The sequence below is a fragment of the Schistocerca americana genome, chromosome 2 (genome assembly GCF_021461395.2).
Source record: "Schistocerca americana isolate TAMUIC-IGC-003095 chromosome 2, iqSchAmer2.1, whole genome shotgun sequence".
Classification (NCBI taxonomy): Eukaryota; Metazoa; Arthropoda; class Insecta; order Orthoptera; family Acrididae; genus Schistocerca; species Schistocerca americana.
Genome location: NC_060120.1, coordinates 169963972 through 169991071, shown reverse-complemented (window position 1 = coordinate 169991071; position 27100 = coordinate 169963972). Strand labels below are relative to the sequence as shown.

The following is a 27100-nucleotide window of genomic DNA, read 5'->3' as shown; positions in this document are numbered from 1 at the left end:
AAATTTGGTATAAAGTGTATAGTAAGCCTGGATATCGACATAATTAGCATTTCAGCGTAATAGCCCGTTCTATACACAACGGGTTTGCCATTGTGAAATCGCATTTCAATGCTGTCGTTAGTAAGAAGATCGTCTTACACCTTGTGTAAGAAGTAGAAGAGTCTACTAGCGGCAGCATAGTGGCCGTGACGTGTCGAGACTGCGACTTATCGTTCCCCGATATTTCTGATCGCTTTGGTCTGGAACCACAATCGTCATTTTTTTTGAGTCATCAGTCTTTTGACTGGTTTGATGGGGCCCTCCACGAATTTCTCTCCTGTGCCAACCCCTTCATATCAGAGAAGCAGTTGCAATTTACGTCCTCAATTATCTGCTGGATGTATTCCAATCTCTGTCGTCCTCTACAGTTTTTGCCCTCTACAGCTGCCTCTAGTACCATGGAAGTCAGTCCCTCACATCTTAATAGATGTCCTATCATCCTGTCCCTTCTTCTTATCAGTGTTTTCCACAGATTCATTTCATCTCCGATTCTGCGCAGAACGTCCTCATTTCTTCCTTATCAGTCCACCTAATTTTAATCATTCGTTTGATGCACCACATCTCAAATGCCTCGATTCTCTTCTGTTCCGGTTTTCCCACAGTCTATGTTTCACTACCATACAAAGTTGTACTACAAACGTATATTCTTAACAATTTCTTCCTCAAACTAAGGCCTATGTTGGATACTAGTAGACTTCTCTTAGCCAGGAGTGCCCTTTTTTCCAGTGCTGGTCTACTTTTGATGTCCCCCTTGCTCCGTCCGTCATTGGTTATTTTGCTGCATAGGTAGCAGAATTCCTTAACTTCATCTGCTCTGTGAGCATCAATCCTGATGTTAAGTTTCTCGCTGTTCTCATTTCTGCTACTTCTCATTACTTTCGTCTTTCTTGGATTTACTCTCAATCCATAATCTGTACTCATTAGACTGTCCATTCCATTCAGCAGATCATGTAATTCTTCTTCACTTTCATTCTGGATAGCAATGTCATTAGCGAATCGTATCATTGTTACCCTTTCACCTTGAATTTTAATTCCACTCCTGAAGCTTTCTTTTATTTCTATTATTGCTTCTTCGAAGTACAGATTCAACAGTAGGAGCAAAAGACTACATCCCTGTCTCAGAACCTTTTTAATCCGAGCATTTCGTTCCTGGTCGTCCACTCTTACTATTCCCATTTCGTTCTTGTACATATTGTATATTACCCGTCTTTCCCTACAGCTTACCCCTACTTTTCTCAGAATTTCCAAAATCTTGCGCCATTTTACTTTGGCGAAACCTTTTCCTACGTCGTCAAATTCTATGAACGTGTCTTGATTTTTCTTTAGTCTTGCTTCCATATCAACCGCAACGTCAGAATTGCCCCTCCGATGCCTTTGCCTTTCCTAAAGCCACACTGATCGTCATCTAACACATCCTCAATTCTCTTTTCCATTCTTCTACATATTAATCTTGTCAGCGACGTTGCTGCATGAGCTGTTAAGCTGATTGCGCGATAATTCTCGCATTTGTCAGCTCTTGTAGTCTACGGAATTTTGTGGATAATAATTTTCCAAAACTCAGAGGGCATATTACCAGCCCATACATTCTACACGTGTTGCCCCTTCTCCTAACAATTTTAAAAATTCTGATGGAATGTTATCGATCCCTTCTACCTTATTTGATCTTAAGTCCTCCAAAGGTCTCCTAAATACTGATTCTAATACTGGATCCCCTATTTCTTCTAAATCGACTCCTATTTCTTCGTCTATCACACCAGACAAATCTCCCCCCTCATAGAGGCCTTCAATGTACTATTTCCACCTATGGACTCTCTCCTCTGCGTTTAACAATGGAATTCCGGTTGCACTCTTAATGTTACTACCTTTGCTTTTAATTTCACCGAAGGTTGTTTTGACTTTCCTAAATGCTGAGTCAGTCCTTCCGATTATCATTCCTTTTTCGATTTCTTCACATTTTTCATGCAGCCATTTCGTCTTAGCTTCCCTGCACTTCCTGTTTATTTCATTCTTATGCAACTCGCACTTCTGTATTCCTGAATTTCCCTGAACATTTTTGTAATTCCTTTCTTCATCTATCAGCTGATGCATTCCCTCTGTTACCTGTGGTATACTTGCAGTTACCTATTTTGTACCCATGTTTTTCTTTCCAGCTTCTGTGATTGCCCTCTTCAACTGTACTGCCTACTGGATTATTTTTTATTTGCTGTATCTTCAGCTTTAGAGAACTTCACGCGTATCTTGTCATTCCTTAGGACTTCCGTATCCCACTTCTTTGCGAATAGGTTCTTTCTGACTAATCTCAAACTTCAGCCTACTCTTCATCACTACTACATTATGACCTGAGTCTATATCTGCTCCTGGGTACGCCTTACAATGCAGAATCTGATTTCGGAATCTCTATCTGACCATGATGTAATCTAACTGAAATCTTCCCTTATCACCAGGCCTTTTCCAAGTATACCTCCTCCTCTTGTGATTCTTGAACAGAGTTTTTGCTATTACTAGCTGAGGTTTATTACAGAACTCAGTTAGGCTTTCTCTTCTCATTCCTTGCCCGAACCCATAATTCTCCTGTAACCTTTTCTTCTACTGCTTTCCCTACGGCTGCATTCCAGTTCACCATGACTATTCGGTTTTCATCTCCCTTTACGTATTGTATTACCCTTTCAATATCCTCATATAGTTTCTGCATCTCTTCATGTTCAGCTTGCGAGGTCGACATGTATACCTGAACTATCGCTGTCGGTGTTGGTTTGCTGTCGATTTTTATAAGAATAAGCCTATCACAGACCCGTTCACAGTAACCCACTCCCTGCCCTATCTTCCTCTTCATAACGAATCCTACTCCCGATGTACCATTTTCTAAAAATGTTCAAATGTGTGTGAAATCTTATGGGACTTAACTGCTAAGGTGATCAGTCCCTAAGCTTACACACTACTTAATCTAAATTATCCTAAGGATAAACACACACTCCCATTCCCGAGGGAGGACTCGAACCTCCGCTGGGACCAGACGCACAGTCCACGACTGCAGCGCCGTAGACTGCTCGGCTAATCCCGCGCGGCTGTGCCATTTTCTCTGCTGCTGATATTACACTATACTCATCTGACCAGAAATCCTTGTCTTCTTTCCATTTCACTTCACTGACCCCTACTATATCTAGACTGAGCCTTTGCATTTCCCTTTTCAGATTTTCTAGCTTCCCTACCACATTCAAGCTTCTGACATTCCATGCCCCGACTCGTAGAACGCTACACTCTCGTTGGTTATTCAGTCTTTTTCTCATGGTCACCTCCCTTTTGGTAGTCCCCTCCCGGAGATCAGAATGAGGGAGTATTCCGGAATCTTTTGCCAATGGAGAGATCATCATGACACTTTTTCAATTCCAGGCCAAATGTCCTATGGATACATGTTACGTGTCTTTAACGCAGTGGTTTCCATTGCCTTCTGCCCCCTCATGCCGCTGATCATTGCTAATTCTTCCGCCTTTAAGGGTAGTTTGTCGCCCCAAGGACAAAAGAGTGCCCTGAACCTCTGTCCGCTCCTCCGCCCTCTTTGACAAGACCGTTGGCAAAATGAGGTTGACTTCTTATGTCGGAAGTCTTTGGCCACAGTTGTCATATGAATACGAAGTCGATGTGTTCAGAAGGGCCATACTGATCCCCGACGACCTGCGCCCGAGAGGACAGGCACACTGTTCACTCGGCCGTGCAGGGAGCACATGTTGTGTACGGCTTCGTTGTGTACGGTAAGAAGAGGTAGACAACAGAATGGTGCGGCATCTGTCGTTGTAGGGAATCTGGACGGGAGCAGAAATGATTAGCGAACAATTGAAAAAAGTAAACAGAAGATTTAGTTAACTTGTCGTCCTCCAAGTGTACAAAGACTCACTACATGTGGTGTCCCACAAGGTTACATGTGGTGTCCCACAAGAATTCACCTTAGGGCCATTGCTTTTTCTTGTGTACATTAATGATCTCTCATCAGTTACACTGCCAGAAGAAGAGTTAGTTTTCTTTGCAGATGACACAAGTATTGCAATAAATAGTATGCCGAGTGTAGTTCTAGAAAGATCTGCTAATGATATTTTCATGGATATTAATAAATGGTTTAAAGCCAACTCACTGACATTAAACTTCGAAAAGACTCACTATATGCAATTCGGAACCTGTAAGTGGTTTCCACCCAGCATATGCATAAAGTATGAAGAAGAGCAGATAGAAGAGGTTGACAGTCTTAAATTCCTGGGATTACAACTTGATAATAAATTCAATTGGGAGGAGCACACCACAGAACTGCAGGAACGCCTTAACAAATCTGTATTTGCAATTCGAGTGTTAGCAGACATAGGCGACATAAAAATGAAAAAGCTTGCATACTTTGCCTACTTTCTTTCTATAATGTCATGTGGTATAATGTTTTGGGGTAACTCTTCAAGTCACACAAAAGTTTTCAGAGTCCAAAAGCGTGTAATACGTATTATTTGTGGAGTAAATTCACGGACGTCCTGTAGAAACCTCTTCAAAGAACTGGGTATACTAACTACTGCCTCTCAGTATATTTAATCCTTAATGAAATTTGTCCTAAATAATATATCTCTTTTTCCAACAAACAGCTCAGTTCATACATACAATACCAGGAACAAAAATGATCTGCTCAAGGACTTAAAAGCACTTACTTTAGTTAAAAAAGGGGTCCACTATTCAGGTACACTCATCTTCAATAATTTGACAGCAAACATAAAAAATTTAGTTACAAATAAAGATCAGTTTAAAAGGAGCCTGAAAGACTTACTAGTGGCCAACTCCTTCTACTCCATTGACGAATATTTTAATAGAAACAAATTATGTATTGTATATACGCATACTATTAGTATTATTATTTCAGCTTAAAAAATGATGTATTGTATATACTCATACTATTAGTACTGTAAAAAAAATGACATGTTCCATATCCACGAGGATCTCCTCAGCACGGATCTATGGAACGAAAAACTACTCTAATCTACAAATAATGCAGCACGAAACAGAGCCCACCAGTCACAATGTTAGCAAGGCTGCGACTCTGTAAACTAAGCACGAACGATATTGTCAGAGCCACGACTAGGCGGCGTCTGCATTGTGAAGCGGATCCGAGCGCGAGTGGGGTGTCTGGCAGCCGCTGGCCATCCTATATCGCAGCAGCGGAGGGCGCCGTTGGTAGGGAGCCGCTGGAGGCGCGGCGCAGCGCATGCGCCCCATTGGGTCCGCCAGTTCCCTGTCACTGCTGTCAGCATCTGACGGAGACTTGCAATTCTGCTGCCAACTCTGACGCCCTTGGTGTGGTGTCGATTATCATCGATGTATAATACTTTGATGCAAAAGCAGAGACGCACGCTGTGTGTGGTTCACCCAGTGATAACTGTCGTCTCGGGGTATGATAAAGTCGTCTTTTCAGAGAAATCGTGATTCTGTGTACCAGGATTGGGATGAATGTATCCATGTGTGGAGGCTCCAAGGCAATGTTTCCACATTGCCTTCATAATCGTCACACAGGCCCATGACAAGTATGACTCTTTGGGTTGCCATTGGGTATACAACCTCTAGTTCGCATAGCCGGTAATCTGGACGGCAGCCGTTACTTTTCTGACTTGTTAAGGATGGTGGCTCTGTCCTATCTTCCAGGCCTCCATGACCTTATATTTCAACAAGATAACGCTAGCTCACATATTGCCCCTGCTGCCCTGACCCGCCTTGATGCAGAGGGTGTTCGACTGTCGCCCTAGCCGGCAAGTTCTCCAGATCTCCCACCCACTGAAGACATCCGGCCATTTGCTGCTGAGAGACCAACACGCCGCCACTGCCCAGTCACTACGGCTGATGAACTGTTGCATAGAGTTGAATCAGCGTGGAATAACGTATCCATATCATCCAAGTTCGACTCGATCACCAGCCGTATTACCGCTATGTTGCTGCCAGAAGTGGCACGCACGTGTTACTAAATTTTCCACCCTGTATATCTAGAAATCACCTACAAATTTAATAAGGTAGTCTTTGTATTATACTTTATATGCACACTAATTCAAATTTCGTAGTTTCAAATTCTTCCTGGTGCTGCAATTTTGCCGGCCGGTGGGGCCGTGCGGTTCTAGGCACTTCAGTCTGGAACCGTGTGACCGCTACGGTCACAGGTTCGAATCCTGCCTCGGGCACGGATGTGTGTGATGTCCTTAGGTTAGGTGGGTTTAAGTAGTTCTAAGTTCTAGGGGACCACAGATGTTAAGTCCCATAGTGCTCAGAGCCATTTGAACCATTTGCACCATTTGCTGCAATTTTACTGTCCAGTAGAATACCATACTATATGCTGTACTTCAAGCGCTCATATACACCTAAAATGCAGACTAAAACTAGCTACGAAGCTAGAATGAAGTGACAAAAGTCCTGTGACAGCGATATGTACATAAACAAATGGTCACAGTATCGCGTACACGAAGTAAAAAGGGCAGTCCATTGGCAAAACTGTCATTAGTACTCAGGTGATTTATGTGAAGAGCTTTCCGCCGTGATTATGGCCACCCTACGGGAATTAATAGACTTCGAACGCGGAATAGCAGTTGGAGCGAGTAGCATGGGACATACCATTTCAGAAACCGTTTGGGAATTCAATATTACAAGATCCACAGTGTCAAGAGTGTGCAGAGAAAACCAAATTTCAGGCATTACCTCTCACCACCGACAACGCAGTGGCCGTCGGCCTTCATTTAAAGACCGAGAGCAGCGGCGTTTACGCACAGCTGTCAGCGCTAACAGACGAGCAACACTGCGTAAAATAACCTCAGAAATCAATGGGGGACATACGGAGAAGGCGTTAGGATAGTGAGGCGAAATTTGGTGTTAATGGGCTGTGGCAGCAGACGACCGACGTCCGTGCCTTTGCTAACACAGCGACATTGACTGCAGCGTCTCTCCTGGCCTCGTGACCACATCAGTTCGACCCTAGATGACTGCAAAACCTTGGCCTGGTCAAATGAGTCCCGATTTCAGTTGCAAAGAGCTGATGGTTGGGTTCGAATGTGGCACAGACTCCACGAAGCAATGGACCCAACTTGTTACAAGGCACTGCACAAGCTGGTAGCACTTCGCTCCACAATGGTGTGGGCTGTGTTTACTATATACTGGGTCTTCTAACCCCACTGAACCGATCCTTGACAGGAAATGTTCATGTTCTGCTACTGGGAGACCATTTGCAACCATTTATAGACTTAACGTCCCAAAACAACGATGGAATTTTTGTGGATGATAATTCGCTATGTCACAGTCTGGACAATTCAAGCGAATGATTTGGCACCCCGGATCGCCCAACATGAATCCCATCGAGCACACATGGGACATAATCGAGAGGTCAGTGACTGCACAGAATCCTGCACTGTCAACACTTTCACAATTATGGACGGTAGCATGACTCAATATTTCCACCTGGGACTTCCAACGACTTGTTGAGTCCAGGCCACATAGAATTGCTGCACTACCCCGAGCAAAAGGAGATCCGATATATTAGGAGTATCCCATGACTTGTGTCACTCAGTGTATGAGCGGTACTTCAAGTGCCCATAGACACTTGCAATGATGACTAAAACTAGCTACGAAGCCAGAAAGTAAAGTATTCATTAGGCGGGACGTCACAAATTCAGATTAAGAGAATTTATTGAAGATGAGGAAACCATTCCAGATTAAATTAAGTAACACGTTCGGTAGCATAGAAAATGAAGGCTATATGTAAATAGAGAAAATATGAAATTACCTAAAGAAAAGTATTCATCCAAACAGAAAAGTATGTTGTACTGATGAAGAAGGCAAAAAAGGAAAATCGTGAATGGCATGTGCCATTTATTAATGGTAAGGTGAGAGTTTCAAGCAAACAATGACAGAAAATAATAAAATATATTGACTTAAATGTATTTGAACAAATCACTAAGAAAATGTGAATAGGTAAATTCGAAATTTGGTATCAGACACGATTGAAAATAACAAGTGGTGATGACATCGTTTCCGAGCCACCACAGGATGCCTCGCCTGTTGGGCCAGTGGCCGATTCTCCGGCAAGGTCCCGACAGTCACAGAGGGCGGGCCTATTAGTTATAGGGAGCTCCAACGTTAGGCGGGTTATGGAGCCCCTTAGGAAAATAGCGGGTAGGTCGGGGAAGAATGCCAGTGTGCACTCGGTGTGCTTGCCGGGGGGTCTCGTCCGTAATGTGGAGGAGGCCCTTCCGGCAGCTATTGAACGCACTGGGTGTGACCGGCTGCAGATAGTAGCACATGTCGGAACGAATGACGCCTGCCGCTTGGGTTCTGAGGCCATCCTTGGTTCCTTCCGGCGGCTGGCTGATTTGGTGAAGACAACCAGCATCGCACGCGGAGTGCAAGCTGAGCTTAATATCTGCAGCATAGTGCCCAGAGTCGATCGCGGTCCTCTGGTTTGGAGCCGTGTGGAGGGTCTAAACCAGAGGCTCAGACGACTCTGCGACTATAATGGTTGCAAATTCATCGACCTCCGTTATTGGGTGGAGAACTGTAGGGCCCCCCTAGACAGGTCAGGCGTGCACTACACACCGGAAGCAGCTACTAGGGTAGCAGAGTACGTGTGGCGTGCACACGGGGGTTTTTTAGGTTAGAGGGACCCCCCCTTGGGCGAAACGATAAAATACCTGACGGCTTACCAGAGAGGACATTATCATCGTTGATAAAGAACGTCCGTCCTCAGAGACCAAAAACAGGAAAAGTCAACGTAATATTGGTAAACTGCAGGAGTATCCAGGGCAAGGTTCCTGAATTAGTATCTCTTATTGAAGGAAATAGTGCGCATATAGTATTAGGAACGGAAAGTTGGTTAAAACCGGAAGTGAACAGTAACGAAATCCTAGACACAGAATGGAATATATACCGCAAGGATAGGATAAACGCCAATGGTGGAGGAGTATTTATAGCAGTAAAGAATTCAATAATATCCAGTGAAGTTATTAGCGAATGCGAATGTGAAATAATCTGGGTTAAGTTAAGTATCAAAGGTGGGTCAGATATGATAGTCGGATGCTTCTATAGACCACCTGCATCAGCAACCGTAGTAGTTGAGCGCCTCAGAGAGAACCTGCAGAACGTCGTGAAGAAGTTTCGTGATCATACTATTGTAATAGGGGGAGACTTCAATCTACCAGGTATAGAATGGGATAGTCACACAATCAGAACTGGAGCCAGGGACAGAGACTCTTGTGACATTATCGTGACTGCCTTGTCCGAGAATTACTTCGAGCAGATAGTTAGAGAACCAACTCGTGAAGCTAACGTTTTAGACCTCATAGCAACAAATAGACCGGAACTTTTCGACTCCGTGAATGTAGAAGAGGGTATCAGTGATCATAAGTCAGTGGTTGCATCAATGACTACAAGTGTAATAAGAAATGCCAAGAAAGGAAGGAAAATATATTTGCTTAACAAGAGTGATAGGGCACAAATCGCAGAATATCTGAGTGACCACCATCAAACGTTCATTTCTGAGGAAGAGGATGTGGAACAAAAATGGAAAAAATTCAGAAACATCGTCCAGTACGCCTTAGATAAGTTCGTACCGACTAAGGTCCAAAGCGAGGGGAAAGATCCACCGTGGTATAACAATCGTGTACGAAAGGTACTACGGAAACAAAGAAAGCTTCATCATAGGTTTAAGAGTAGTCGAATCATAGCTGATAAGGAAAAGCTGAACGAAGCGAAAAAGAGCGTAAAGAGAGCAATGAGAGAAGCATTCAACGAATTCGAACATAAAACATTGGCAAACAATCTAAACAAGAACCCTAAAAAGTTTTGGTCATATGTAAAATCGGTAAGCGGATCTAAATCCCCTATTCAGTCACTCGTTGACCACGATGGCACCGAAACAGAGGACGACCGAAGAAAGGCAGAAATACTGAATTCAGTGTTCCGAAACTGTTTCACTGCGGAAAATCGTAACACGGTCCCTGACTTCAGCCGTCGCACGGACGCCAAAATGGAAAATATTGAAATAAACGATATCGGAATTGAAAAACAACTGCTATCACTTAGTAGCGGAAAAGCATCCGGACCAGACGAGATACCCTTAAGATTCTACAGTGATTATGCTAAAGAACTTGCCCCCTTTCTATCAGCAATTTATCGTAGATCGCTGCAAGAACGTGAAGTACCTAGCGACTGGAAGAAAGCGCAGGTCGTTCCCATTTTCAAGAAGGGTCATAAATCAGATGCGAATAATTATAGGCCTATTTCGCTTACGTCAATCTGTTGTAGAATAATGGAACATGTTTTGTGTTCTCGTATTATGACGTTCTTAGATAATACAAATCTCCTTCATCATAACCAACATGGATTCCGCAAACAGAGATCATGTGAAACTCAGCTCGCCCTATTTGCCCAAGAAATTCACAGTGCCGTAGACACTGGCGAGCAGATTGATGCCGTATTCCTGGACTTCAGGAAGGCATTTGATACGGTTCCGCACTTACGTTTAGTGAAAAAAATACGAGCTTACGGAATATCGGACCAGGTTTGTGATTGGATTCAGGATTTCCTAGAAGAAAGAACACAACATGTCATTCTTAACGGTTCAAAATCTGCAGATGTAGAGGTAATTTCGGGAGTACCGCAGGGAAGCGTGATAGGACCTTTATTGTTTACAATATACATAAATGACTTAGTTGACAACATCGGTAGCTCCGTGAGGCTATTTGCAGATGACACGGTTGTCTACAAGAAAGTAGCAACATCAGAAGACTCGTACGTACTCCAGGAGGACCTGCAGAGGATTAATGCATGGTGCGACAGCTGGCAGCTTTCCCTAAACGTAGATAAATGTAATATAATGCGCATACATAGGGGCAGAAATCCATTCCAGTACGATTATGCCATAGGTGGTAAATCATTGGAAGCGGTAACGACCGTAAAATACTTAGGAGTTACTATCCGGAGCGATCTGAAGTGGAATGATCACATAAAACAAATAGTGGGAAAAGCAGGCGCCAGGTTGAGATTCATAGGAAGAATTCTAAGAAAATGTGACTCATCGACGAAAGAAGTAGCTTACAAAACGCTTGTTCGTCCGATTCTTGAGTATTGCTCATCAGTATGGGACCCTTACCAGGTTGGATTAATAGAAGAGATAGACATGATCCAGCGAAAAGCAGCGCGATTCGTCATGGGGACATTTAGTCAGCGCGAGAGCGTTACGGAGATGCTGAACAAGCTCCAGTGGCGGACACTTCAAGAAAGGCGTTACGCAATACGGAGAGGTTTATTATCGAAATTACGAGAGAGCACATTCCGGGAAGAGATGGGCAACATATTACTACCGCCCACATATATCTCGCGTAATGATCACAACGAAAAGATCCGAGAAATTAGAGCAAATACGGAGACTTACAAGCAGTCGTTCTTCCCACGCACAATTCGTGAACGGAACAGGGAAGGGGGGATCAGATAGTGGTACAATAAGTACCCTCCGCCACACACCGTAAGGTGGCTCGCGGAGTATAGATGTAGATGTAGATGTAGAATACTGTGGGCTCCCTACTACTTGCTGCAAATTTTATTATGTCTGGTTTATTTAAGGTTTTTACCGTTATTTTCTTCCTAAGGAACATGGAACATTGCGCTATATTTAGAATAGAAGACATCATTGTTTATACTTTCCCGATATAGGAAGAGTAATTGGGGTGGGGGGGGGGGTGCCCCCAGAACCCAGGAAGGAGCCATACTTCGCGGAAGAACCCCACTTCACACCATTGATAAACTTTTTTTAAAAAAGTGTGAATTTAAGAACGGCCAGTTTCGGTTTATATGTATCACGAGAAGAATCTCTATTAGAAAGTAGTGATGAAGTCCGTCGCTGTAGCATAGCGGTAGCGCTACCGCCTACCACGCAGGAGGCCCGGGTTCGATTTCCGGCAGGGGACTGTGGGTGTTGTGTGTCTTTCATCATCATTGACTCGCAAGTCGCCGATGTAGCGTCACCTAAAAAGGACTTGCAATACGGCGGCCGAACCCCCCGAATGGGGCCTCCTGGCCAACAATGCCATACGATCGTTTTTTTAGTAGTGATGAAGGGTAACACAAGGGACAAGCCTATTGAACGTCAGTCTTTTTTCGTTTGTAAACCATTTTCCCTTCCATATTACTGAGCTCACTGCTGTACCGCAGAACAAAGGAAGGGGGGAAAAACCGCCTTTTTGTGCTGTGTCTGCTGTGTCTACTTCCTTATTGTTTGCAAGTTTGTTAAGAAAGGTATCCACACAGCTGAGCTAACTAGATTCCCAGTCACACTCTTCTCACGATCTATTTCGCTTATAATTCTGTTACATTTGTTTATAACACTTGTCCAGGACGTATCGTAATGAATCGCGTAAACGCATCAGCTGAAAGTACACGATACTAGAAGAAAAAATGTCTCAGTAAACGTGGGCTCTAAAACGCATTCCTTAACAGCTATGAACACTTATTCACCATCGCGACTGTGAAAGACATATATTCGACTGAAAAGTGCTCATAGCTGGCTTATTACGTAGTCGGAACACTGGATCATCCTTACTTCGCCAGCGTCTAGAACTCGCGTCTGATGAAGATTCACTGGTTTCAGCCTGTGTGCTCAGAATTAGTATACTAAGCGCCGTTGGGCCTTTATACGTTCCACGATATTTCCACTTCCCTATGACGCCGTAAACTGTTGGCTTGTGTAAGTTTGCAGTGGCTAACACCGCTCCCTTGCTCCTAATTGCGCCATGACGTAACCAAGCCGTAAGCCCGCATTATGCTCCATGGAATTACACATCCCAGTCTCTAGCGCCGTTGTGCTGCAGTTTCAGAAGCAGTTCTACGCGTGGTTGCTGGTCTACAAAACAATTCTCGGTTAGTCTCCGACTACTTCTAGTCATTGCAGCTCTTGGATGCGTGGAAGGTAATAAGATTTTGCAGTGCCTGTGTTGTTCATAAATACGATGCAATGTCCGCAGGAACATTGCATTGTAATTCGGAATAACACAGGCACTGCAATATGGTATTTATCCGCCGGCATTTGGCAAGCGATTTGCAATTAAAATGTCGTCCTTATACAGGAATATACATAATAGATGTACGGGTAGGTTGTAGGCACACAATCGACGACACATGGAAGTTTGGGTCTGACCGTAGGTTGTACTCGGATAGCTTAACGGTAAGATGAACGCTCGCTATAACCGGGAAATTCTTGTTCTGGTCCCGATCCGGCACAAATTTTCTTTGTCGTCATTCACTGCACAGCTGATGGTTCTCCATATTCACTACTGGGAAGATCAAAAACTAAAACCGTACAGTTTTAAAGTTGGAAGCCTTTAAAATGACCAGCACTATTTTTCTTATCTATACGTTATCCTGTAGAACATGAGAATTACATCAGACATGTTACTAATTTAGTATGTTCTTATTTCCCTTTACTTCAGCGTTTCTGAAAACGCGTAAATCTTTTAAAGTGGCGAAGAGTGGGATTGACGGATTGCTATGAAAAAGCCCTTCTTATAACGTATAAGATTTTCAGTTACTCGGAAGTAGATTATTGTCCTGTGGTGGTGCCGCCCGGGCTGGAAATATTAACGAGAGGTTAGCGCAAAAGCACTTCGCTTCATCTGTCGCCTTCCTTAAGCTTATCATCGTTATCACATTTACACAGTCACCAAGGCAGCCGCTCTTCAAACAGGGCATCGCGAACCTCACCACTCATTTTTGTATCTACATTTACATCTTCTTTCTTTATTTTAACCGGGGGCCTACAAACGACGGAGAGGCTCCGTCCCCGCCGCAGCCGCAGTGCTCCACAACCCCACGACGACTACCGCAGTCCACTTCACCCCTCCGCCGCCCCACACCGAACCACTCTTTCAGGGTTATTGTGCGGTTCGGCCCCCGGTGTAACCCCCCCCCCCCCCCCCCCCCGCCCGGGTACGTCTCACACCAGACGAGTGTAACCCTTATGTTTGTGTGGTAGAGTAATGGTAGTGCACGCGTACGTGAAGGACTTGTTTGCGCAGCAATCGCCGACATAGTGTAGCTGAGGCGGAATAAGGGGAACCAGCCCGCATTCGCCGAGGCAGATGGAAAACCGCCTAAAAACCATCCACAGACTAGGCGGCTCACCAGACCTCGACACAAGTCCGCTGGGCGGATTCGTGCCAGGGACCAGGCGCTCCTTCCCTATCTGGAAAGCCGTGCTTTAGACTGTTCGTCTGACTGGGCGGGCTACATTTACATCTACTTCCATTATCTTCAGACCTCTGTGAAGTTCGTGCCAGAGGGTACTTGCATGCTATCTCCACCTTTTCTTTTTTTCGTTCCATCCGTTTATGCAGCGCCTGTAGAACAATTGCTTGAATAACTCTGTGCCCGTTGTGATTAGTTTAAAACAGCGTTCAGTGTACCTACGGGAACGATACATATGCGATCGCATTATATTCGTAGATTCCTTACTTAATAATGGTTCCAGACACCACGAAACCTGCGTTTCGTGCGTTGACGTCTTAACAGGTGTCTTCTATTTCAGGTCCTCAGCATTCCAGTAAGGCTCTTTCGCGCGTCAAACGAACCTTTAATTGTGCCTGCTGACCTTCTTTAGGCATGTTCAGTTTTCCACGTTAGCTCTATTTGGTATTGGTCCCACACATTTGAGCAATACAACACACGACAAAAGTCATGAGATTGCGACATGCATACCCACAGATGGCGGTAATATCCTCTACACAAGGTATAACCGAGCAGTGCATTGGCGGAGCTGTCTTTTGTTCTCAGATGATTCATGTGAAAAAGGTTGTCAACGTGATTATGGAAGCACGACGGGAATTAACAGACTTTGAAGGCGGAATGGCAGTTGGACCGAGACGCATGGAGGATCCCGTTTCAGAAATCTTTCAATATTCCGAGATCCGCAGTATCAACAGTGTGCCAAGAATACCAAGTTTCAGGCGTTACCTCTCACGACGGACAGCGCAGTGACCGACGGCTCCCACTTAACGACCGAGAGTAACGGCTTTTGCGTAGAGCTGTCAGCGCTAACAGAGAGGCAACACTGGGTGAAATAACCGCAGAGATCAATGCGGTACGTACGACGAACGTAACCGTTAGAACAGTGCGAAGAAATGTGGCGTCAATGGGCTATGGTGGCAGATGACCGACTGGAGTGTCTTTGCCAACAGCACGACATCGGCTGCAACGCCTCTCCGAGGCTAGTGACGACAACGGATGGAACCTAGACTACTGCAAAACAGTGGGCTGGTCGGATGAGTCCATATTTCAGTTGGTAAGAGCTGATGGTAGGGTTCGAGTGTGGCGCAGACCCCACGAAGCAATGGACCAAACTTGTCAACAAGGCACTGACAAGCTGGCGGTGCCTCCGTAAAGGTGTGGGCTGTGTTTGCTTGGAACAAACTGGGTCCTCTAGTCCAACTGAACCGATAATTCACTGGAAATGGTTATATTCGACTACCTTGAGGCCCCTTGCTCTCATTCATGGACTTCATGTTCCCAAACGACGATGAAACTGTTACTGCGCCATTGCTTTGCCATTACGATTGCTTTGAAAAATATTCTGGACAATTCGAGCGAATGACTTGGCCACCCAGACCGCCCGACATGAATCCCAACAGACATTTATGGAACGTAATCGAGAGGTCAGCTCGTGCACAAAATCTTGCTTTAGCAACACTTTCGCAATTATGGACTGCTACAGAGGTGGCATGGCTAATTATCTCTGCAGAGGACTTCCAACGGCTTGTTGAATACCACGTCACGTCAAGTTGCTGCACTTAGCTGGGAAAAAGGAGGTCCGACACGGCAGTAGGAGGAATGCCATGACTTTTGTCACCTAGGATGGGTCGCACCAGTGTAAATATTTTGCACTGTAGACGTTTGCATTTTCCCAGAATCCTACCAATAAACTGTAGTCTGCCATGTACTCTCCCGACAGCTGAGACTATGTGAGCACTGCCATTGATATCGTAGTCACAAGCCACTACATTTTTTAATTTTTGTGAAGTTCACAGTTCCGACCATTTAAAGCAAGTTGCCAATGTTCCCGCCACTTCGAAATTTTTTTAGATCTGACAAGATGCTTGTAGTCCTTTCTCCAGACAGTAGGCTACTTCATTACAGATAACTGCTTCACTTGCAAAAAGTCTGACCTTACTTTCAATATTGCTGTCAGGTCATTAATATACAGCATGAACACAATCATCCCAACATACTATCCTGGGGCACGCTTGAGGTTACTTCTACATGTGTTGAAAACTCTCCGCCTAAAATAACGTGATGCGTCCTCCCTATCACAAATTCTCAATCCAGTCACAGCGGTGTGGTACTGAGTCAAATGCGTTCTTAAAGTCAAGAAATATTGCGTCATTTAACTGCCTTCATCCACGGTTTTCGGGACGTCATGTGACAAAAGCGAGAGGATATCGCACGATCGACGTTTATGGAATCCGTGCTGTTTGGCAAGGGAGAAGCCATTCTGTCAAAGAGACGTGCAGAATTTGTTATAATCCCTTTAATGACCTCATCAAACTTTGGATCTACAGATTTGCTTTGCAGGTCTCTTTATACGGCGTTGCGGAAGCCACTTCATATAAACATTAACCGTTACCTGTCCTAATTACCAAACAGTATTTCGCCGCTTTCTTGCAACGATTTCTATTTACGTTTTTTGAGTATTCCTGTTGCACTTCCGTGTGTTATACTAATCTGTTAAAATACTAGCAGTGCTTCACTGATCGTTTGACGTCAGCTGTCAGATTCGCTAGAAGAGGACCCATTATACTCGATCAAAGCCTTAAAGTACATAAAAACGAGATCACGCACACCGTATCTTTAACAGGTTTGCCGCATTTTTTCTGAATCTACCCCTCAAATCTGAGTTTTCCACTTGCATGCTCTAGTGCATATTTAACGTTTTGGCTTTTTTTATGTCGCTTCATCGGTTCTTACTACTACCCTTAAGTATTTATACGGTATGACGAGACAAAAATGTACAGCTGATGTTTTACTAGGTATCTTTTTCTTGATAATGAGCACTGTTTACCAGTTATTCACATTTAAAGAGAGCTGTCGCTCCGGACATTGAATGAAAATATAACCTAATGTCTTCATGCATTTCTTTATAATCATCTACAAACGATATTACACATGAAATTTATTCGTAGTTGCGAATATTAACAATCATCAGTTGTGTAACGGGGTGATGACAATGACAATCTGTGCCGTACCGGGAGTCGAACGCGGATCACGAGCGGTCGTCTTACCTATCCGACCACGTTTCGCGGCCAGATCCAAACTTCATTTATCGTCAACCATATGTCTGCATCCTGCAGTCGTACATCCATTGCAGACACATAGTTGAGGACCTATGGAAGTTTGTATCTGGCCGTTAAACATGCTCAGATAGCCTAATGATAGAGGGCTGCGTGCTCTCTGAAATAAAAAACAACTGAGTCAAGGAATCAACGATCAACTTCAACGGATGTCTTGTGACGTCCGCCCAGACCAAACGCAACGAACTATATCGAACAAAATGAAAAGAAAAACAAATGATAAGGTGGCCGCTCGCGATAAGCGGGGAATCCGGGTTCGAGTCCCTGTCCGCCACAAATTTTCATTGTCGTCATTCCATTATATAGCTCATGATTGCCGTTATTCGTAACTGCGAATACTTTTCATGTATTTCGTAACGGCTGTAGTCGCCGCAGTGCCTGTTCCTTCGATTGCATCGTATTTCTGAACAACACTAGCACTACAATATCGTAGAAACGATGTTTTCTTATAGACAACAGCATCATCTCCTACCAATCTGACAGTATTTCTGGCGCTACTGATACTACACAATAAACTCTTTACATTTATTGACGAGAGCACCATCCTGTCATATTTTTTTAGGGCAAACTGAATGTTATTTTCGTTTTTGCTGAACATTCGTCGTCCTCTATGAGATGCTAAATTCTAATAGCCATTAATTCTTTCAGGCAATTACACAGGGTGGTCGAAATAAAACTGGGCCGGGAATTGCGCCATTTTAACATTCTCCAATGGCTATTCAATGTAGTAACGAGCGTTCGGTGATGCATTATGATACATGTTCTGCGTGAATACATGCCTGGACTTCGCTGAACCACGTCTCATCTGAAGAAATGAAAAACTGAGGATCCAACTTTTCCGATTTCTTTCAAAAAACACCACACGAGTTGACCACGAGCTGGTTGGATCTGAAACAGCAGATCAAACGCCGCAGAAAATTTGTAAGGACAAAGTCACAAGCGCTTTTTGGCAATGATTTAACACGGCGATAATTTATTTCCCACTTGCACAGTCAACTGACGTCGTGACTTTCTCGGTTTTTTCTGCAAGCAATGTTTCCCGTGAGAAATCCGTTTTCCAGTCCCTGTCCAGCACAAATTTCCATTTGTTCTGAAATATTCTACAGCTGATGAGGAACCAAACCACGACTGGCGAGTCAATCATTAATTTAATGCGACTGCTGATCGTCAACGCAGTGTCTCAGACATTGTACTGCAATATTTTACGGTACCCTGGTTTTCAGCGTCATTCGGTGACGATAGCTTTTCGAATTTTGGAATCTGTGACCTTACAGTACGTGATGTGCAGCAACAAAGTGATTTACAATAAAACCGTTACTGAGGTGCAATCTATTCCGCCACATTTATTTAACGGTTGAGTACTTGCACAGTGTGTCGTGAGAAAGACAATTAAAAATCTGTCGGCAGAGAATACAAAGCAGAATAACAACACGAAATTTCATACAAATGGACATTTAAGCACGTGGTCAACTCTTTCTGAATTTGACACAAATCCATTCCTCCAATAGCCCCCGACAGAAGATACATTGACGCCAAACGAAGAGTAACTACACTCAAGAGCCAAAGAAACTGGAGAGCCCCCGCGAGCGCGCAGCAATGCCGCAACACGACATGGCATGGACTCGACTATGTCTGAAGTAGTGCTGGAGGGAACTGACACTATGAATCCTATAGGGCTCTCCACATATCCGTAAGAGTACAAGGGGGTGGAGATCTCTTCTGAACAGCGCGTTGCAAGGCAGCCCAGATATGCTCAATAATATTCATGTCTGGGGAGTTTGGTGGCCAGCGGAAGTGTTTAAACTCATAAGAGTGTTCCTGGAGCCACTCTGTAGCAACTGTGGACGTGTGAGATGTTGCATTGTTCTACTGTAATTGACAAGTCCGTTGGAATGCACAATGGACAGGATGCTCAAGTACTAATCACCTGTCAGAGTCGTATCTAGACTTTTCATTCTAACTGCACACGCTCCACGCCATTACAGTGCCTGCACCAGTTTGAACAGGCCCTGCTGACATGCAGGGTCCATGGATTCATGAGGTTGTCTCAATATCCGTACACGTCCATCCGCTCGTACAATATGAAACGATACTCGTCCGACCAGGCAACATGTCCCAGTCATCAACAGTCCAAAGTCGGTGTTGACGGGCGTCATGCGCTAATCAAGGGTAAACGAGTGGGCCTTGGGCTCCGACAGCCCATATCGATGATGTTACGTTGAATGGTTCTCGCCGCGCGGAGTGGCCGCGTGGTCTTGGGTGCCATGTCATGGATTGCGCGGCGCCTCCCGCTGGGGGTTCGATTCCTCCCTCGGGCATGGGTGTGTGTGTGTGTGTTGTTCTTGGTATAAGTTAGTTTAAGTAGTGTGTAAGTCTAGGGAACGATGACCTCAGCAGTTTGGTCCCTTAGGAATTCACACATATTTGAACAATGGTTCGCGCGCTGACACTTGTTGATGGCCCAGCATTGAAATCTGCAGCAACTTGCGGAAGGCTTACACTTCTGTCACATTGAACGATTCTCTTCAGTCGTCGTTGGTCCTGTTCTTACAGGATCTTTTCCCGGGCGCAGCGACGTCGGAGATTTGATGTTTTACCGGATTCCTGATATTCATGGTACGTTCGTGAAATGGTCGTGCTGGACAATCCCCACTTCATAGCTGCCTCGGAGATGCTGTGTCCTGTCGCTAGTGCGCCGACTGTAACACCACGTTCAAACTCACTTAAATCTTGATAACCTGCCATTGTAGCAGCAGTAACCGATCTAACAACCGCGTCAGACACTTGATCTCCTCTTCTATAGGCGTTGCCAAACGCAACGCCGTATTCTGCCTCTTCACATATTTTCGTATTTGAATACGCATGCCTACACCAGCTTCTTTGGCGCTTCAGTTAATACTTCAGCAGCGATAACACCGCCCTGGCCCGCGCTGCTTGCTACCGACCTTCAGAAGCACTGCTCAGTTGCTGATGAAGTACTGGTTATTATTCGTGTTTTACTGTCCCTGTTCATGCTTGCCGGTAAAACGATTACCGCACTAGACTACCTTGGAACCGCTCTGTCTATTGGGTACGTAAAATTCCCTTTTACAAATCATTTTGTTCGTAACGATGTAACCTCCCCACCGAGATTTTATAAATGACAATATTATTTAAGAATGCTAATGGACATTGCGCTAAGTGTAACCTCTCCACTGAAATTTTAAAGACAGAAATAATAAATGAATAGGAGCCAAACGTAACCTCCCTAGCAATTAAATTTAATGACAATAAAACTGATAATCGCAATCTGACCCAAGTATAAGTTCGTCACGAAAATAATGAAAGTCAATTCAGTGATAAGAAAATCTCAGTAAAAATGATAATTCAGTTAAACCGAAATATCTGTCTTTGGCCCTGTGCAAAAATCAGAATTAAATTCTTACCTCATTGTAACTGCTAGTCAAATTTCTGCTCTTATTCTTGCGCACGGCTTGGAGGAACTGCATTGCAAATAATAATATTCCTTTTTTTTATTATTTAACTGAAAACTGAAACTTTTCTTTAAGGGAAGTGGAACGAAATAGTTACTTCAATTAAATAAAATTTTTATGTAAAATTGCTTTTGAAATCAAAATTATTATTGGGGGCACTTGTTGAAAATTAATTACAATAAATAAACTTTACATTATCCGATGATTATCTTAAGTAACAGTATACCTCATTCAGCATCTTGACCAGTGTTGCCGACAGACTACATCACACAACCGGACTGGGCTGCTACTACTGACAGAGTGCAGTGGCCTACTGCAACTCGCGTACTGCTCTACATGACGACAACTAGCGTACTGCACTGCACGACTACTACTAACAGACTGCTCGTAACACTCGCGCGGTCAAGCGCATACAAACCACGATAATAGGCTCTCTGGTCAAAGATTTTAACGTGCCTCACCATCGCTGCTACGTTACATACGTGTTTCATAACCCTCCACTGGGGGGGGGCAAAAATTTGGCAGCGATGGTGAGTCAGTTGGACTTGCCATCGCAAGAAATTTTTACAATTTACAGAATATTCAAATTTAGTACATAAATTAAATGTTGTGCACATGCACCGAGTACAAAATATATCAGACCAAAACAAAGTGATTACAAAACATAGTAGCAAATCAGAAAACTGTATATACAAATTATTTTACAGATAACAAAGTGCACAGGCACTGAAAAAATTCTTTAGCATGTTCAGAACAAATAAACAGATTGGCAAAAAAAAAAAAAAAATCATGATGACAAGTGACATGAGTGCACATGCACTGGAGTTCAGAACATACAATGAGTAAGAAATGACATAAGTGCATACATACTGAAGTATTGAATATACAGAATGAGTACAAATCATATTGAAAAATGAGAAAAATGCATAGGCATTGAAGTTCAGTAGAAAACATATTAACACCTAACATAAGTGCACATGCACTGTAGTTCAGAACATATCATTAAAATAAAAAAAATGTATATACAATATAAAAGACAAGAGTGTACATATACTGTACTTCAGAACAAATCTAAAAATGTCTTTAGCATTTTCACAACAAATAAACATAATGGCAAAAAAATTATGTCGACCAGTGACATAAGTGTACTCGCACTGGAGTTCAGCGAATCGAAAAAAATGTATAGCCATGAACATAAATGATGTTAGCAAAAAATGATTTCACTATGTGACAAGAATTAGGATAGGAAAGGGAGGATTGCATCATGGTTGTAGCACTTTAGATTGCACACAGCTGTTCTGAAAGTCCATATCTTTCCACAGAAGTACAACACCAAGTGACACAACTTGAAGTTCTTTTCCCATCAGAATTTATCAGCGTAGCCAAGACACTGAACGGTCGTAGTAATGTTCCATGTTCTCATTTTGGCAGTACATTAGGTACACCAAACAGTGGGACCATAATAACGTCTTCACCGCTCACGGTGGTGGACAGCATGTCGTGTCAACACCACGCTCTTACAAGGCACACCAACGTAGAATTAGTGCAAAACCAAAGATAGTGCTCCATGATCACTAGGATAGACAGGACAAATGGACATTGCAATAATTCAGGGTAGTTAGCTCATGAGGTGAAGGACATTAAGTCACATAATATTCACAATTACAGTCTTCATTAGTAGTTTGCGGCATTCATAGCCCAGTTATTGAACATTTCTGTACCAAGTATGTAGTATTACAGAAAAATGTTTATTAATTGTTTTACATAGAATCAGTAGCCTTCTTTACCTAGTTACAAAGCATTATGAAATAATCGCATTCTTTTCCAGTTACAAAGCATATCATAGTTAATTAATCATTTGTCATTCCAATATAGTAAGAATCATTAGCCTTCTCCTAATTACAAAGCATTTTCATTTCCAATTACAAAGCATAGCATAATTAATTAATCATTTGTCATTCCAATATAGTAAGAATCATTAGCCTTCTCCTAATTACAAAGCATTATGAAACAGTCACATTCCTTTCCAGTTACAAAGTATGGCATAGTTAATTAATCATTTGTCATTTCAATATAGTAAGAATCATTAGCTTTTTCCTAATTACAAAGCATTATGAAACAATCACATTCTTTTCCAGTTACAAAGTATAGCATAGTTAATTAATCATTTGTCATTTCAATATAGTAAGAATCATTAGCTTTTTCCTAATTACAAAGCATTATTAAATAGTCACATTCATTTCCAATTATAAAGTATGGCATAGTTAATTAATTATTTGTCATTCCAATAGTAAGAATTATTAGCCTTCTCCTAATTACAAAGCATAATTAAACTGTAATTAAGATTCATTAGCCTTCTAATTACAAAGCATAGCATCATTTGTCATTTCAATATAGTAAGAATCATATTCTTTTCCAGTTACAAAGTATAGCATAGTTAATTAATTATGTGTCAGTTAATTAATCATTTGTCATTTCAATAGTAATAATCATTAGCTTTTTCCTAATTACAGTTAATTAATCATTTGTCATTCTAATATAGTAAGAATCATTAGCCTTCTCCTAATTACAAAGCATTATTAAACAATCACATTCTTTCCCAATTATAAAGCATAGCATAATTAATTAATCATTTTTCTTCCAATAGTAATAATCATTAGCTTTTTCCTAATCACAAAGCATTATGAAACAATAGCATAGTTAATTAATTATGTGTCATTCCAATCTAGTAAGAATCATTAGCCTTCTTCTAATTACAAAGCATTATTAAACAGTCACATTCATTTCCAATTACAAAGTATGAACATTGAAAACAAGAGCTAATTAATGGCATAATTAATAACAATTCATCGAGTGACATTAATTATTGGCACTCAGTGGCCAGCAAGTATTGAATAGAATAAAACATAGTTCATCATTCAGTATTATTCAGATCATTACGAAGTCATTATTAGAAATCAGCTAATTACAATCATAGCATTAATAATCACGGGCATTATAAGTAGTCTCATTACAATAAACAGTGGCAGTTATTAGCTAGTGACAAAGCATTATTTTATATATATACTTTTTTTTGTCTCATTAAGAAGTCATTACTCAAGTGACATACTACTCAGAGTTGATCAGTATTATTCAGAATTATCATAAACTAGTGACATTATGTGGGACTGGTAATACCACTTTTAGCAATGCATTGCGTTGGGATCGATAATTAATTGGTGAGGCATAACACTATTTGCTTTTGACCTATTGCTGCAAATGAGGATAGGTAACGTCATTCGTCATGAGTCAGCTGTAGCAAGGTTATGTAACAAGGCAGTATATGTGATCACATTTATAAATGATAAACACAAATGGGTAAAAAATAAAAATGCAAGTACTAGAACAGGTATAATAAGTAACAGGTTTAGTAAGTATCATGAAAAGCTTCTCCTGGAAAAAATACAAAATGGATTATTGACCTGAAAGAAGAAATGCACGCTATGCTGAAAAGTAGTGAACTTCAAATTAACAAGTAGTGAAATGTGTATAAAATGTGTTCCATAGCTGTCCTTTCCAAAACTTCCCGTCATCCTACTATGCAATATAACACCTGCTGTCAAAACAAACTGCAACAAATACTTAAATAACTACATAGTCTAAATATAACTTCAACATTATCCTCATCTGTAAAGAAAACTTCATTATCAATCACTTCATTATCCACATTATCATAACTTCATTATTATCAACACCTGTAAAGAAAAACTTCATTATTCATAACAGCATATTCTTCATCATTATTCATCAGCATTCATTATCATCTGCAAAATATCACTTCATTACTCATTACACAACTATTCCTTATCTCTAGCATATTTCATCACTAAAACTAAGATGTGTAGTTCTGTCTGACAGCCTGCATCAATCGCCTTGTATTCTGAAAGACAAATTAGTTAAGACTGCTATTCTACGATGAGTATAGTATATTCTTGTTAATGCTTGTTAATCCTGATCCATTTACTCTTCCTCACAAAGTTATTGCATCTTCTTTCGTTTATTCCGTAGGTGAAATTCCCATTTCTGTTGAATTTATATCTTACATGCATCATTTCTTTCTGAAATTGATGAACAAAGATTAATGTCTTGCATTTAAATCATATACCCACTAAATAATGACTGGTTTATGGTGACACAATTAACCATACAGCATAACATGACAGAAAACGTAATATGTCAAAGACATTGACAGTATTCAGACGCAAAAATGTACACAGAATAATACAATGCAGCAGCAGAAAATGTAAAACAGTCACGATGTTGAGATGTCATAAGGCAAAAAAAAAAAAAATGTCAAAGTCGACTGGTGTGTGTTATATCTTAACTATTTCACAGTGCATATAAACAAAACTGGAATACAATCGTACATAAAAAAAAGTGGAAAATGTGCACGGTCTGATGTGTAACGACAAGAAAAGCGACCTGCTAACCTTACCTTGTTGGGCACTTGCCAAGAAAAAATACGATAATCATCAGTAATTAGTCATGTGAATATAATTGCATTAGTAAATGGCATCATAGTGTGTTGAATCATAAAGTGTCTTCATTCAATAAACGGTTTAATGTTTGAGATATGGTGGTTGCCTTTCGATTTTCTGGTTCTCAAAGTTTCGACGTGTAAAACATTGGGGTGAGGGATGCTGCGAATCCGATATGGACCTGCGTATATAAGTTCAAATTTACTGCACTTACCTTTTAGTTTACTGGATAAATAGTGTGTACGTACTAATATTTTCTGTCCAATGTGAAAGTTTCGGCGTCTACAAACCTGTTTTTGCTGTCTTCTCCGGCGCTCTGCGGCACGTTTGATGTTGTTCAGCGCAATGTCAATTATTTCGTGGTGTCTTAGTCGACGACATTTAGGGAAGTTTACTAATTCTTTAATTTTGTTTGGTGGTTCAACGTTTTTCAGTATAACAGACGGAGATAGCATAGTGGATTCATTTGGAATGGAATTAATTACATCTTGGAATGAGAGTATGTGTGTATCCCAATCAATATGTCTTTTGTGGCAGTATATTCGGCACAGCTTACCAATTTCTTTCATTAACCGTTCACAAGGGTTCGAAGAAGCATGGTACTTGGATATATAAATCGGAGAAATGTTTCTAGCTCGTAACATGCGTGTCCATATGCTAGAACGAAATTGAGATCCATTGTCAGAAATTACTATCATCACATGCCCTACATGAAATAGAAAATGTTTTACAAATGCTTTCGAAACAGTTTTAGCAGTAGCTTTGCGTAATGGAGTGAAAGTAACAAATTTTGAAGTGAGCTCAACAGCGACGAAGATGTAGCAAAAACCTCTGTTAGTTCTGGGAATCGGACCAAAAATATCTACAGCGGCCATATGTCTTAATTTAACAGGTACAATGGGATATAAAGGAGGAATATGTGAAGTGGTGTCTGATTTAGCTTTCTGGCAAATTTTACAAGACGCTAAAACTCGTCGTATACGTTTCTCCATGTTGGTAAAATAACAGTTCTGTCTCAGTATAAGAAAACATTTTCGTGCTCCGTAATGTGCGTAACTTAAATGAGTGTACCAGATTAATTTGTTAACCAGTTCGTCAGGAATGCATAATAACCAACTGTTGCTGTCAGGATGAGAGCGGCGAAACAGAATGTCATTGCGTACAGTGTAGTGGTTTCTAATTGTAACATTATTCTTATCTACCCAAAGGTGTTTAATTTCTTTCCACACGTTGTCTTTATTTTGCTCTTTTGCTATGTCCTGTAATGACGATGAAATAAAGTTTTCAAATGCAACTTGCTGAATGTACATGACACTGAAATTTGTTTTGCAGAAGTTGGTTGCTACGTCTTGCTGATTGTTGCCGAGAGAACGCGATAGTGTGTCTGCTATAACATTTTGTGTGCCGGGAATGTGAACTATTGTAAAATTAAATTCCTGTAAATAAAGTTTCCATCTGCTTAATCTGTCGTGAGTGAATTTAGCCGAAAGTAAAAATTGTATCGCTCTGTGGTCTGTGTAAACGGTGGTATGTCTGCCATAAAGAAAGTGCCTAAATCTCGTGAAAGCCCATACAACACATAATGTTTCAAGTTCTGTAACAGAATAATTTCGTTCAGCAGGTGACAGAATGCGGCTTGCAAATGCGATGTTTTTAATTACTGTAGAACCATCTTCTTCAATTTCCT

General features: G+C 41.9%; 1 protein-coding gene across 1 annotated transcript in view; it reads left to right on the top strand.

Moving 5' to 3' along the window:
- The window catches only part of LOC124595417 (diuretic hormone 45), a 113673-nt gene that overhangs the window by 42296 nt on the left and 44277 nt on the right, over positions 1-27100 (top strand). The window lies entirely within an intron of this gene.